At 51.5% G+C, this 14,865-nt stretch overlaps 1 pseudogene; it reads right to left on the bottom strand.

Moving 5' to 3' along the window:
• Positions 1-9,188: 9,188 nt before the first annotated feature.
• LOC118147461 (cystatin-B pseudogene) lies at positions 9,189-9,485 on the bottom strand (annotated as a pseudogene).
• Positions 9,486-14,865: the final 5,380 nt, after the last annotated feature.

Genomic DNA, 14,865 nt, shown 5'->3' with positions numbered 1-14,865 from the left:
GCTGGCCTTTCTTGCCCAGCTTGGGGCATCTCTGTGAAGGCCGATGAGTGACGGCCCCTCCCCAGGTGTTGGTGTGAGGCAGTGGGGAGCTGCTTCTGACAGCTGTGCAGGTAATTGTCACTCTCCATCACTGCTAATAGCATGTTTAGCTTGCCGACTCCTGTTTGCCTGGTGCCTCCCACGGGCCCAGAGCTTGGAGTCTCTTCCTTGGCTGGGGTGGGACAGTGTGGCAGAGGGGCATCTCTGACACCCTGGCCCTGGCTGTAGCCAGTGGCTTCACCCAGGGCCCTGCACTTGGGAGGTGGCCTGCAATGCCATGCCTTGGCTCCCACACTCCAGGGAAGTCTGTCTGAGCTCTGGGACAGCAGAAACGGCCTCTGGCAAATCTCTTACCTGACACTGGACTACGTGTGGGAAGGTTCTGGTCCAAGGGGCTTTTTCCAACTCTCTAGACCACAGGGAGCTGGCGGAGCAGAGGCCGGGGCACCTTCTGATTACAACTCTACTCCTGTCTCAGACTCCTTTGCCTCCAAGGCAGCTATACAATGTCTTCTAGTGCAGATCTGCCATGATGAGGGCAGGATGGACCCCACCCTGTTAGCCCCTCATTTTTGACCCTTCCTGAGCCCCTACTGGTTAGGTTATTAGAAAGCTCAACTCACATTCTTGGGGACAGCTCCTCCCCGAGTCCACCCACAAATCTGTAAGCTTCATGGGCTTCCTAAAAGCAGCGTGAAAAATTTCCCTCCTGTGGGGAGAAGACCCTGTGGTCTGGCAGGACCCATTGCCCTTGGTTAGGCACCCTGGCTTTGATCTTGGGCCTGGCTCCTGCCTTAGCAGCCTTCGGACCTCTGTGGGGCCACTCCCTGGTGACCCACCCAGCCCTGGCAGGACGGACCCCGCCGTGGGCAACACTCAGTTCTGTTCATCTCCCTGCCTTGGGGAAGTACTTACCTGTGGTTTTGATTCACTTTTGATCCTGTGTCTCACTTCTGGAATGTTCCCTCCATGAGGGCAGGGACTTGGTCCTGTTCATGGGGATCTCTCTGGCACCTGGAGCAGCTGCATAGCCCAGACGGGTGCTCAGTCAGCATCTGCTGCCTGCAGAAATATGTGCAAATTTGTCTTCTCACTGCCCTTAACAATATTTATCAGTAATTTTCCAAGTTTACCAGTTTTCTTGGATGTCTAATAAATACCCTGCCTTATTGACCCACAGTTCCCCCTCCCACAACTTGCAAAGTATTTTGGCTGACTTGACTTGTTTACTATTATAAATAATGTTGCTATAAACAGCTGTGCACATATAGCTATTTTTCGCTTTGCAATTATGTTTTTGGGAGAAATTCCAAAAAGAGGGATTAGTGGGTCAAAGAGCATGGCATATTTATGGTCCCGGATGTACTGGGTACTGGGACTGCCTAATTCTCAGCCCCCAGGCCACCCATGTTTTCCCTGAGGTCTAGCTCTGGGTGAACACCCACAAAAGTGTCTTTCCTTTGGTGCCTGAGGCTAGCCCAGCCACCCAGAAATGCTCCCTCTCTGGCTCCTGTGGGTATGGAGCGGACCTCATGGCTTGGGAGCTGGAGGCGGCTGTGGGAGTTTGCGGAGGCGCAGGAGGAGGCAGCTGTGGCAGCCATGGGGATGGCTTCACAGGCCAGGAGCCCTGTTCCAGGAGGGCGGTAGGACCCCCTCTTCTCCCAGAGCCCTTGCCTTCTCTTGCATGGCTCTCCTGTCCTGGAGCCACCCAGCCCCCTGCAGCTAAGCCTCTAGCCCCAGTCTCTGAGAAGGGGCAGTGGCCCCTGTAGTCAGGTGTGTTTGGAAGAAGGAAGGGGACCCAATGCCTCAGCCTACTCCCAACCTTCTCCTGTGGCCCTAGGACAGCACCATCCCGGGGAGAGTTGCCCGTGGAAGCTAGCTGCAGAGCAAAAGGTCTTCATCACCACAGAAAATGCACCTGAGATCTGCTCACCTTCTGCCTCCATCTCCTTATTCTGTCCCTCCTTACTCAGGTCCTTCAGCCTCTTTTCCCCACCATCAGCCCTAGCTCTGCAGGCCTGGATGGTCAAAGGGGAGGGGTCCACATCGACCCCTTGGGGAGTCTTCCAGAGCCTGGCTCCTACTGGAGGGCAGGGTATCCAGGGTGGCCCCTCCCTGGGCAAATCTTCCCATCCTGGGGAGACCAATTCTCTGTCTGGGGATGCCTGCATTTTATATGGACCCAAGGCTTTCCCCTGCCAAGTGTTTGTGCCTGGGAGGTGGGGCCTGCTGTTCCTAAGGATTGGTGATCCCAGCCCAAGCAGGGCTAGGCAGCGCCCTGTGGGTGGTCCTGACTGGCCTGGGCGTGGCCGGTGCTGGTTGGGAGGAATGAGGCCCCTTTTGTCCCTGGGCTGTCTCTGGGAGCAGGATCTCTGTACATCCTGCCCTGTCCCTTCTGGCTTGCAAGCCCCTAGTGGCAGGAAGTTTTGGGAAGCAGTGTAGAAACAGCACAGGATTTGGGCGTTCTTATCCAGTCTCTGCCACCAGTGGGCTGTGGGATCCAGCCCCTACCTTGGTCCTTAGCCGGACACCCGCCTGTGGTCTTGTGCAGCTCCTGTGGCCTCAGCAGGGTGGCTGAGGGTGGCTGAAACCCAGGTTGTTGGGGGATCTGGAAGAGCCTGGCTCCTGCCTCCCCATGTGGATGTCAGCCGTTGGCCTGATGCTAGGAGCCCCTCAGGGTTGGGAAGGTTGCCCCCCTTCCTGCTGCCTCCCAGTCCTCCTCCCATGCCCCCACTCTGCTTTTCTGCTGACTGGTGAAGGAGGCAATGGCTGTGGGGCATGTGGGTGCACGTGTGGGGGCCCAAATGGGTTGTGTAATTTTTCTGGACAGCAGGTGTGAGAGGGAGAGGAAATTATTCTGTCTAAAATCTCAGAGATGAGTCCTTGAGAGCTGGCACAGTGACAGCTTCATGTCTGGGTGGGGAGGCAGGAGACAGGATGGGCCGTTTGCAGGGGCAGGAGCAAGGCAGGGCAGGGCCGGTCCTCAGGGAGAATCCCAGGAAGCCCACAGCAGCACAAAGATAAGCCCTCAGATTTCCCACGCGTCACCTGGACAAAGAGCTGTGATGCCCCCATAACTGCCAGTCCTCACAAGGACCCAGAGAGCTCACTAGAAGGGCAGACATTATGATAACCCAGTTTACAGATGAGGAAACAGAGCCTCTGGAGGGGTTCACTGACCTGCCTAGGTCACGGAGCCAGCCCATTAGCGACCGAGCCAGGGCTTGAACCCAGGTCTCTGGATCCTGAGTCCACATCTTCCTCCTAAATGACCACAGGGAGGTGAGGTCTCTGAAAGCAAAGCCAGGGAGGGCTGCCAAGGCAAACAGGTGCCGCAGTTTTGTTCAGACAGAAAATGCCAAAGGTCCCACACTCCCACCTCACCCCACCCGGCCATCACCTTCAAAAGTTCATCTTTCATGCTAAGAGGGGGAAGGGTTGAACTGGGAAGACATCTTCCCTGGACCCTGAGGCCCAGAGGCTGGGCTGAGCAGCTCTCTGGGATTCATAGGGAGCCTCCTATGGGACTCCTAGATCTCTGCCATGATAATTTTTATTTATTTATAGCCACAGAAAAGGAGCCAGATAGCAATAGCTAGAAACTGAACCCTCCATGGAATGTCTTCCTCCTTCCCTGGCAACATTCACTTGCATAGTGGGAATTCCTGCAGCGAAGGGCCAGGTGAAACGGAGCAGGCAGGGGCTCTTGGTGAGGTGTCATTATGGTAGTCACTGGGGCTGTTCACAGGTGTTCAAGCCTCCTTTACACCAGGCCCATGGTAGGAGCTGACTTCTCCATCCACCTCAATTCAAGCATGGCCATGTGAGTTGTCCTGACCAGAAAAATGTGGGTGGAAGTGGATGGAACGTCACTTTCAGGCAGAAGCCTTAGGAGCCCATGTTCTCTTTCCCTGTCTCTGAGATCCAGGGCACACCTGTTGAGATGAAGCCTCTGTCACACTGGGTCACCCAGTGACTGTGATGCCCAGAGCCCTCCCGCTGAATATGTCAGAAGGAAACTTCACTGTTTTCAGCCACTGAGATCAGGGGCGGCTTGTTACCAACGTAACCCAGCCTGTCAGCCTCGATATAGTCACCACGCTGGCCAGTAAGATCCCTGCCCAGGACTTCAGAAATAGGACCTCCAACTCTCCAGAGGGCTGGGCCCGTAAGATGTAAACCTGGCTGCTGTGTTTTGCACTGTGGGATCATTTTTCAAGGACAGTGAAGGAAGCAGGCACACGGTAAGGAGAGGTGCACAGCCCTCCTCAGGATTCTCTCTGCTGCCTAAGATCTGGATGCCTAAATCTCCCTGTGTCCTGGAAAACACTTCCCTTTTCCTGTACAAGCTTGGGTTGGTTTAGGTTGCTTCAAGTATTGTAGGGCAGCCCACAGACAAAATCTCTTGAACAGTGAACTGGGAAGGAAGGGGTGATTTATTCAGCTGGGAGCTGGGGCAGGTCTGAATGCCCCAAATAGCTGAGATCCCCTAACAAAAAGAAAATCCCTGTCCTTTTAAAGGCTCACAACTCTAGAATTTACATGTGAAATGGTCTGGGTCCATGGAGTAGGTTTGGGGTACGTGACTTAGGTGGGGGTTTGATCGTGCTTAAGTAAAAACAATACCTTATGGAAAGATTCCTCCATAGGATGCCTGAGATCTATAGGAGGGTGATTACAGGTGGCACCCTGTCTGCCAGCCTTTACTTCTCCTGTTGAAATGCAATGTAGAAGTCAAGGGAGAGGTGCTCTTAGATGCTTAAGGGTGATTCAAGGTCTCCTTCCTCACAACCATGAGTCCTAACAGAGTCAAAGGGGACATGGGAGAAGTCTCCATCTTACAGATGAGACACTGAGGCTCAGAGTGGCCAAGCGCTTGTCCAGGATCATAGGGCCATTGAGGACTAATGCTCACCTGCTCCCTTTCTGGTGAAATAACCCAAACGGTAAAATCCATTGTGAGTCCTCCCTCTCCCTCTCCTACCCCACTCTCAGAAGTGGCCACTGTAAGGGTAGCCAAGAGAAAGAATAGACCCAAAGCCAGGCAAGCAAGTTTTACTAACCTGTCCGGCTGCTCCATAACAATCAGAGGAGGCAATCCCAAGCTTACCAAACAGGGGTTTATAAGGGGTGAGAGGGGCATAAGGGAGTTTCAGGACTGAGGTAATCTATCTGCTGGTAACAGGCACAGGGATAGTTTGTCTACTTTTAACAGACAATACATCATCCTGTGACTTTTGTGCTGGCAGTGTTTTAAAAAAAGAGAGAAACCAGGATTTTTTTACAGATATGTGTCAAACAGGAATTTACAAGTATAGATAACCAACATATGTTTTCTTTGTCCTCCCTCAAGCTGCCTGGATGGCTGTAATCAGGCTTTGTTTAAATGTAACACGTCTGGCAGCCTTGATGTGGTGCCCAGCTAGGGGTTCAGGAATGCAGCTGCAGAGCAGTCAGTGGCGGGGAGGGGTCAGCTTACCAGGAACAGGTTTTCTGAGGCAGCTCGTCCCTAACAGCCACTCTTAAGAGTTTGGTGGGCATTGTATTAGACCTTTTAAAGCATGTGTTTGTAAAGATGTATGTATACCGCACTCATACAGTTAAATTGGAAAATGGAATATTCACCTCTTCTTTCTGCAATTCACTTTTTTCACTCTTCAGATTGTCAAAATTGCCAGATTCCCTCTTTGCCTGGCAAATCTGGTGATGTGTCCAGGAAGGAAGCGGTGAAGAAGGTCAGGGCCACCTTGGGCCCTTGTGTGTCCAGACTAAAACGACTGAGGTCAGAAAATCCTCCAGGCATGGCTGAGACTTCGACTCAGGTAGAATCTTCCAGAAACTGGTGCGGCTCCTCCTGAGGCTCCCAGTAGCCCCTCCAGGCAGTCGGTCCCTTGGGCTAGCTCTGGCCTGGAAGAGTTCAGCCTTTGATTTTAGTGAAATCTGCTTCCCTGTGGAATACTCCTGCAGGCCCCATACCTCCCCCTCAATTCTTGGTGTAAATTGCCTTAGAAGCCTTCCTTCCTCCCACAGTGGGCCAGGCAGGAGAAAGGCTGTTAGCTGTGGGTAGGGGGTGTAGCCCCGGATTTTTACCTGACAACCCCAGTAATGGGCACTGCAGAGGCAGCCACAGACACCCTTACTGACCAGGAAGAAGTCAGGAGCCCAAAGGCAGAGAACTAAGGGCTGGGGGGCCTGGGGAGAACTCAGGGAAACCTAGACAGCCAGAGGCAGGCAGGCAATTAAAGAAGAGGGTGGAGTTTTCAATTAACAGGTCCTCTGCTAAAAGCAGATAATTAACAGATTAGAAAGGTTGTTGGCAAGGCTGCTTGCTGCCAGTGAGGAAGGACCAGGCTCCAGATTCCACAGGATGGAACGGACTCTTTGGACTGGGGAACCTGGTTGTGAGACTCAGCAAGGACACAGTGAGCAGGCTGGAAGGGCAGGAGGCAGGCCAGAGTGGATGGGGCAGTATAATCCCAACTGTCCCCTGGCCTCACACAGCCCCTGGATTGCAGAGCCCTCTTTGCCTGGGATGGGCTAAGGAGGCCCTTTATGAGAATATCTGGGGGTCATGGTGCTGACACCCCTGAAATTTGCATATCACCACAGGGCTCACACGTTTTCACAGTGATCTGGGGGAAGCTGCATAAGGCAGGGCTGGTAGCAAGGACTTTCATGTTAAACACGCTTCAGTTAAGCCTCGCTCCACTCCCCACCCTAGGGAATTCGGAGGTCATCAAACAGCCCAGATGCTCCTCAGACTTCTCAGTTAGCCAGGATCATGCCAAATTCTAAAGGAGCCAGTATGCACCTGCATCTGTGTCTTCCCTTCCCAGGGAGTTGGCAGAGGCTGCTGTTCCAGAGAGCAGGTCCTCAATCAGCCTGAATCCCTGCGTGCCTGCATGGAACAGATTCCCTCACCAGCACCCCTGAGACATGTAGTGGGAGTGAGAGGTAAACTACTGTGTTAAGTTATGTGATGGCTAGAGCTGTGTGTTACAGCAGCATAACCAAGCCTACCCTGACTATTAAACAGGGGCAACCTCACCTTTGTAAAATGGGTAAGAAAGACACCACCTAGAACCATTATTGTGAGGTTGAGTGAGATGATCTATGACTTGGTTGAAGGGTACACTCAGCTCCTGGACCCCACACCCTCTCCAAAAGCAAGGAATGTTGCCATGGGCCAAGAGCCAAGGTCAGGGACATTTGATTGGCCACTTCTAGCAGAAGCCACTACTATAATGCTGAGCAAAGTGTTAAAGGGTTGAACACATATGGGGAGGGGCCTGAGCCATGGGATGCTGGCGGCCTGGGCTGTGCCCTCTCAGAGGGGGCTTGGCCAGCTCCCTCTCTCTGGCTTCTTCAGCTCTTTTCTGTCTCTAGTATGGGGAGAGAGGTTGGGGGCTGCCACCCCAACTCTTGCTGGCTGGAGCGGTGAGCATTGCTCGAGGTGTTGCTGGGCTCTGGAAAGGCTTCCCTTGGTTCTTCAAGGCCTCAGGCCACAAGTGACTCTTGTGACCCTATCAGCAGCATGAACTTTTCCTCTGCCCCTCTGTCCCATAGCAGCCCCAGCCTTTTCTCCTCTCCTGGCCACACCTATACCCCACTTACCTTTCCATCATAAACCTCCAGCTTGTCCCCTGAGCTGACCCTGCTTCCCTCCATTTGGGAGAAGCCATGGAAGCCTCTGGCTGTTCTCCTCCCCTCCTTTTTCAGCCTGTTCTCCAGTGTTCATGTTTGGTCCACAACATCAAACCCACTTTTTTTTTTTGGTTGATCTCATTTCTCTGGAGTTTCTGATGCTCTGTGTCCAAAGCCCAAGCCACCGTATTCTTTTCACTTTCCAAATTCAAAGCCCTCTCACCCTGGCTCTGCAGTTGGCTCCCTGCTCCGAGCCAGCTCACCTGATTCTTTAGGGGCAGAATGTTCCAAGCACAGGCTATAAAAATGTCCTTCCTAGCTTTTGCATATTTCCCTGGGACTCTTTCCCGCTTACCCAAGAAGACACCATTTCTCCCACAAAGCTGGCAGCTTTAATACCCTTCTCCAGCGCCCTTCCTGCCCACCGTGGCTGAGGTCACAGCTCTGGACTATGAAATTCACAAACACAATCAGAGGTTATCTCCTGTCATTTGAGGATCCCTGATTAGAAAAGAACTTGATACCTAAGCAGGGCATGCATAGAAATAAAGAATTTGAAAAAAGGGAGAAAGAAAACTGGACACACAGATCAGCAAGGGTTAGCGGTTTCCTTGTCGCTGTCACAAGCAAACTCCTGTTCTGGGTCATGCCAGCTGCTGCCAACCTTACAACCAGAGGTACAGTCATTGGGCTTGTGCCATCCAGGACAGCAGCCACTGGCCACATGTGGCTGATGAGTACTTGAGAGGAGCTCAGAAAAGCTGAGATGTGCTGTGGGTGTAAAATACACACTGAATTCTAAAGACTGGGTATAAAAAGAATGTGAAATACCTCATCACCATTTTGTGTATTGATGACACACTGAAATGATAGTATTTTGAATATACTAGGTTAAAATATATTATTGAAATTAATTTTACTTGTTCTTTTTCTTCTTTTTTTTTTTGACATGTTGTCTCGCTCTGTTGCCCAGGCTGGAGTGTAGTGGTGCGATCTTGGCTCACTGCAACCTCCGTCTCTGGGATTCAAGTGACTCTCCTGTCTTAGCCTCCTAAGTAGCAGGGATTACAGGTGCCCATCATCACTCTGTGTTAATATTTATATTTTTAGTAGAGATGAGGTTTCACTATGTTGACCAGACTGGTCTTGAACTCCCGACCTCGAGATCTTCCCATCTCAGCCTACAACAGTGCTGGTATTCCAGCCACCATGCCTGGCCTCTTTTTCTTTCTTTCTTTTTTTTTTTTTTTTTGATTTTTAAAATACGTATTTTATTTTTTGAAAATATTTTGAAAGTAATTAAGATACCTGATTGGAAGGGAGAAAAAATCAACACAATGAAATTTAGGAACAGAAATGCAAGAGCAGCTGCTGCATCCGGCCCCTTCCACCCGAGGGGCGCAGCCAGGAGATGCTAATTTTATGATCCCAAGTGTACGCTGTGGTCCACACAGAAATCACTAATTACCAGCCTTCTGGTGGAAGGACCCTGCCCAAAGTCAGGGTCAGAAATAGGACAGCTCATCGTGTTTGGCTTTGTTGGTCTGGTAGTTAGACAAGGTCAAGGGCTTGTTTTCATGAGGGAGACTTTGGAATACTCGCAAGTGGACAAATTCCTCATCACCGACATGCACCCTGATGAAGTAGTTCGTCTCCGCAACCACCTGGCTCCTGAAGGACACAGCCTCGAACACGGGGAACTTCTTGTTTTCTTTTTCTTCAAGCTGGGACCTTACCTGGTTGGCGATGTTCTGGGTCTCGGCGGTGGCCGGCTGCGCGGCGGAGGGCGCCGCGCACATCATCGTGGCGGCAGCAGAAGGACTCGGCGAGGGGACAGGGCCTCTTTTTCTTTGTTAATGTGGCCACTAGAAAACTTTAGTTCCCCATTGCAGTGCACGTTGTATTTCTGTCACCCACCACTGCACAGGGCACCGCTCTGTCACTCTCACCATGGGGAACCCTGCTCTTGGAATGCCGTGGCTTTGTTTCTTACTGCTGCTGTAACAAATTGCCACCAGCTCAGTGATTCAGAACAACTCGTTTATTATTTTGCAGTTCTCAAGGTCAGACTCTGACCTGGGTGTCACTGGGCTACAGCCAAGGTGTCACCAGGGCTGCATTCCTTCTGGAGACTGTGGAGAAGAATCTGCTTCTCTGAGCTGCCCACATGCCCTGGCTCATGGCCCCCTTCCATTTCTAAAGTGAGCAATTGTTGTGAGGATTTTTCATGCCTCACATTCTCATGCGGACTCTCCTACCTCCCTCTTGCACATTGGAAGGATGAGCGTGATTGTACAGAGCCCACCTGAATAATTCAGTATTATTTCCTTACATTGAAGTCAGCTGACTAGTTACCTTAATCCCATTTGCTACCTGAACTTCTTTTGCCCAGGGTCCAGTTTGCTGACATATGCATGGCTTCCAGAAATTAGGACTTGTTCATCTTTGGGGCCTTTCTTCAGCTGCCCACTTGCCTGTGCCCCATACATCTGTTTTCTTGTTCTGTGCAAACTGGCCAGGTCTTGGAAATGACTGGTGTGGGGACTGCTTCATTTTCTCCCTTTTCTTGGTTATAGTTCAGAGATCTGCTGGGGGATGGTGTGACCCCAAACAAGCCAATTTCCTCCTTGAAGGGAGTGAGAAGAAGGGAGCATGTGACTTGACCAAGCCAATCAGCAAACGACCCTCCCTCTTGTTCAGGACGGGGCATGTGACAGAAGCTGGGCCACTCACAGCCCATATAAGGACTTCACTGAGATGCTGACAAAAGCAGGCCATTTGTGCCACAGGGGAAAGCCAGCCTGAAATGAAACTGTCTCACAAAGAAATAGAGATGAATGACTTGTAGAGAACTGGAAACAGAAAGAAAATGAAACTTGCAGAGAAAATATTGCAAGTACAGTTTGAACCTCTGGATCGAACCATGCCTGAGTCCCTCCTGGCTCTGACTTTTCAGTTAGGTGAATCCACACATTGTCTTTTTTGGCCAAGCCGTTTGAATTGGATTTTCTGCTATTTGCAAGATAAAGATCTGCCATGACTCAGAGAGGGGTTAAAGCCATATTTGATCTGGACTCATGAGAGCTCATGAAGCCTGTCCTCACCCAGTTGTCACTTCTCACCAGCCTTTGAGGCACGGGTCCTAAACGAATGCCCTGTCTCACCTTCCCCCAGATCTCCAAGAGGAGCCTCCTGCCTCTACTTCTCTTCCTTCCCTGGAGTCAGTGTTTAGGTGTGCTGGTCAGCCTCATCCAGCCCCTCTTTTCTGGAAACTGCTCTAACTCCATGGCTGGATTGACTGGCCAAGAGAGACACCAGGGTGAGCTGGACTATCAGACAGTCTCTCCTAGGAATCTGAAATATGAATTCAGAGAGGCCAGCAGCCCATTGTCCATGGGAATGCAGGAGCTGTGGGGCTGAGAAACCCCTTTCTATCCAGAGGGAGGGAAGGTATGGTGGGTGAGGAGAGAACAGCAGAGGCAGGCAACCCTGGGGCCAGGGGAGCCAGAAGGAGCAGCTGCCTCTGTCTCCAAGCGCTCACTAGCTTGAGGTCAGGTTCTTCCTGAGGTCTGACAGCTCCTCTTGCCCACTGGGTCTGAAATAAATCAATGATCATCCGGCCATTTTCGCTTTCAATGAGATAAATGAATGTCCATCACTTGCTATCAGAAGAGCCTTGAATAAGCCACTCTTCCCAATCCCACGCTTGCCCCAGGTCCCACTGCCCCAGATGGGGAGAAGGCCAAGTGAACACCCAGCTTGCAGGGACCCTCACCGAGGCAGTTCTCTTCTCCCACCTTGTGCCAGGCATGGGAGGCTGCTGAGGTGGCAGGCATGATGTGGGCTGCCCCGGGTTACTGAAGGCAGCAGGAAGCAGTGTTGAGTTGAGTCCCAGGACTCCTTACGCCACACCTGGTGGCCCAGGCAGCTAGCTGCCCAGCCCACAGCCATTCTCCCCTTCTTCTCCCTCAAAGCCAAAGTGGCTACACAACTCAGGACAGCGCAGGACAGGTGTCCGTCCTCTGAGTGGGGCTTCCAGGACAGCTACTGCTTTCCTGTTGGAGCTGGTGGCTCTTCACTGTACCCTTCCCCATCCCTATATTGCTCCCTGGGGCACGAAACTCTGCCTAAAGGTGCAGCAGCAGCCATTTGTGATCCTGAGGATGAAGGAACCTGCTGAGGATGGCAAAGGGAACTGGAAGAACCCTGGTCCCCTAAAGCCTCACCCAACCCCAGCAGTGGGACCAGCAGGGATCCTGACCTCTGGGCTTCTCATTACTCAAGGAAAAGAAAAACATCTAATCCTGCTTGCTTAAGACCCTGTTGTCAGGTTTCTGAGTCTTTGTTATTTGCAATTATAACTGATCCTTTCCTATGTCCTCTGAAAATTTGGGTCATGGGTGGAGCTTTCTGGTGAGAAGAAGAAGGGCTCAGGGACTTTCTAATTTCATCATTTTGCTCAGGGTCCAGTTTCCTCTCAAGTTTGCAAGGACAGATGGAAAGTCAGCAGAAATTTGGCCTTCTCAGTGACTGGTGGGTGAATTTTACAAGGATTTCTCGTCACGGAGGACGGGAGCCCAAAGGAGAATGGCCGCCATTGGAGCCTTTCCTCTCCCTCCACTGCTGCAAACACTGAGGTCTGTGTCAGGTGGGCTGCAAGCAAAGAAATCTCAAGTAATGGAGGCCTCATTGAACAGGAGTTAATTTTACTCATGTAACAAACTAGTGTGGTCCCAAGATTGTCTCACAGGCCAATGAAGTCATGAGGTTGGCAGGTCTGAGATTGTCTTGATTTTCCCCCATTGTTGCAAGATGTCTCCCAGTGTGGCAAGATGTCCCCCATAGCTCCAAACAGCACATCCTCAATGGTGAATAAAGCTAATCTCCGATTGGGAAGGGCCTCTGTCTCCTTGTGTGGTGGAGGCTGTTGAAGCATGTGCAGGAGTATCTGAACCGTGTGCTACTGGGGTAGTCCGCACCCTTCAAGCCAGTCATGGCTTTCCTGTTTGCTTTGCCAGATACTGGCTAAGGATAGGTCTGTGATGCAATTCTGACCAGTGAGACATGATGGAAGAGCTGCTGGGTGGGATTCTGGGAATAGTTCCCTTACTCTTTGAAAGATGGATCCAGGAAAAGAGAGTCTCCTCTGCTGGGTGTTGTCATATCTGGAGGTGATGCCTGGAACTGTGGCAGCTGTCTTGTGATCATGAGGGAACCTGGCCTGAAAACAGAGCTGGCCCACTGAAGAGGGCAGTACGGAAAGGTGGAAGAAACCTGGGTCCTTGCTGATGTCCCTGTGGCACTGAACTAAGCAGCCCTGAGCTGTCCTACCTCTGCACTGCTTGGCACAGGAGACGCATTTTGATTGTTTAAGCCCTGTGAGTTGGGCTTTCTGTTCCTCACAGCTGACAGCACTCTAACCAATCCACACATTTCCCTCTGCTCAATTTCCTGCTCCAGAGACACAGGTGCAGACCAGTACCAGGCAGCCTGGCTCTGGGGAAAAGCAACAGTGCTTATTCTTCGCTGACACAGTGGGAGCGCTGCCTCCTGCGGCTGGCTGCTCATTCCATAACCACACTGCCTGCCACCAGTCCTTTCTACTTTTCAAGGACTGTGTTCAAAACCCCAGGAAGTGGGAGGAGTGGTTTGGGGAGGTGTTGTGGGAATGGATAAAGGAAGGCCATTCCCTGACCCTCAGAGCCCACACTGCCTTCACCCCACACAGCCCTACCCAGCCCAGCATCTCCTCCAGTGCCCCTGGAGACAATGAAGGCAGTCATCCACTGGCTTCTCCTGTGCTGGGCAGGGCAGGAGGGCTGGTGGTTAAGTGCTGGAGAACCCCAAGGCCCTGGGGCTAGGCCGGAATGTGTTTCTATAGAGACATCATGGACATTCTGTCCCCTGCAGCCTGCCTGGTGCCAGATGAAAAGTGGCCAGCTTGGTACTTTTCTGCCAACTGATTATATAGATGTGCATCCACATGAGCTGCCTCTTGCAATGACCCAGGCCCCCATGAGGGCCCTCCCTACAGGCATTTGTGTTGAGAACACTCTGCGCCCTTCAGCCTCCTTTCTCTCTGGGAAAGGGACATTTTGGTAGTGAGAAAGGCCCAGAGGGAGGCACTTCTGGAGGCATTTTCTTTCTAGGAGGAAATGCTCCAGGGCTCTCTTCCATCACTACTAGCTGCCAAGTTGAGGGAATGGGGCGAAGGTCACAGGTGAGCTGCACAGCCGCGGAATCGCGCTTTCTACTTTTCAAGATTCATTCTCCAAGACGTCCCTCCATGAGCTCGTGCTCCTGCCATGCCAATGCTGGATGCCCGTGCTGGCGGCAGGTGGTGATGTGACCCAGGCCTGGAGCTGGGAATTACTACAGGCATGCCATTCTTTCTAGGCCAAGGGGGCAGCCTTAGGGCGTTTGTGAAAACCTCTTAGTAATGGAGGCTCACATTTCTGGTTTCCCAGCTGGAGAGAATATGCCTGGCACTGCTGGAGACCGTCTTTCCCACACAATGGAGTCAGCCTGGACTTTTTAGCCATTTTAATCAATAAATTGTCTTTGTTAAAAACAAATCAATTTGAGTCAGACTCTGTGTCTTGCAATGGAAAGTCTTTAGTAATATAAAGGCAGATGTCCCTCTTAAGCCAAATTAATCTCTCCTTTATTGCTCTCTCTATACCACACATACCCACTTCACTGGTGTTTACTGTTTCCCCACCTGCACGGGTGACCTCCCTCCTCCACAAAGGAGTGGACAGCGCTGCCTCTGCAGCCACCCCTGGATCCAGTTGCAGTTAATTCTACTCTCAAGTCCAGCTAAACTCCTCGGTGAATTATTATCATTGGTCCAATCAAAGCGGTCTGGTTTTATTTATTCTTTTCTCTCCACACTTACTCCCCTTCCCTTCCCCTGCATGGGCAACACACTCCCCATAGATTCCCCCACCTCTTGCCCTGCTTTTAAAATGCTCTTGCAAAACAGATACTTTATGTGCTTTTAATTTCTGCAAATGGTAATGTTTGGGTTCCCATGTTGCTTCCTCCTTTTTAAACTCAGCCCTGTGTTCAGGCCCAACCATGTGGCCGTGTGTGCATTTCGTCTCTCCTTGCTGCTGCAGAATTCTCCATGGTGTGGACCATTCCCACTTTGCCTTTCCATTCTCCAGCGTAGACCCCTAG

This window comes from Callithrix jacchus, chromosome 14, assembly GCF_049354715.1.
Source record: "Callithrix jacchus isolate 240 chromosome 14, calJac240_pri, whole genome shotgun sequence".
Classification (NCBI taxonomy): Eukaryota; Metazoa; Chordata; class Mammalia; order Primates; family Cebidae; genus Callithrix; species Callithrix jacchus.
This window is presented reverse-complemented; position numbering and strand designations above follow the sequence as displayed.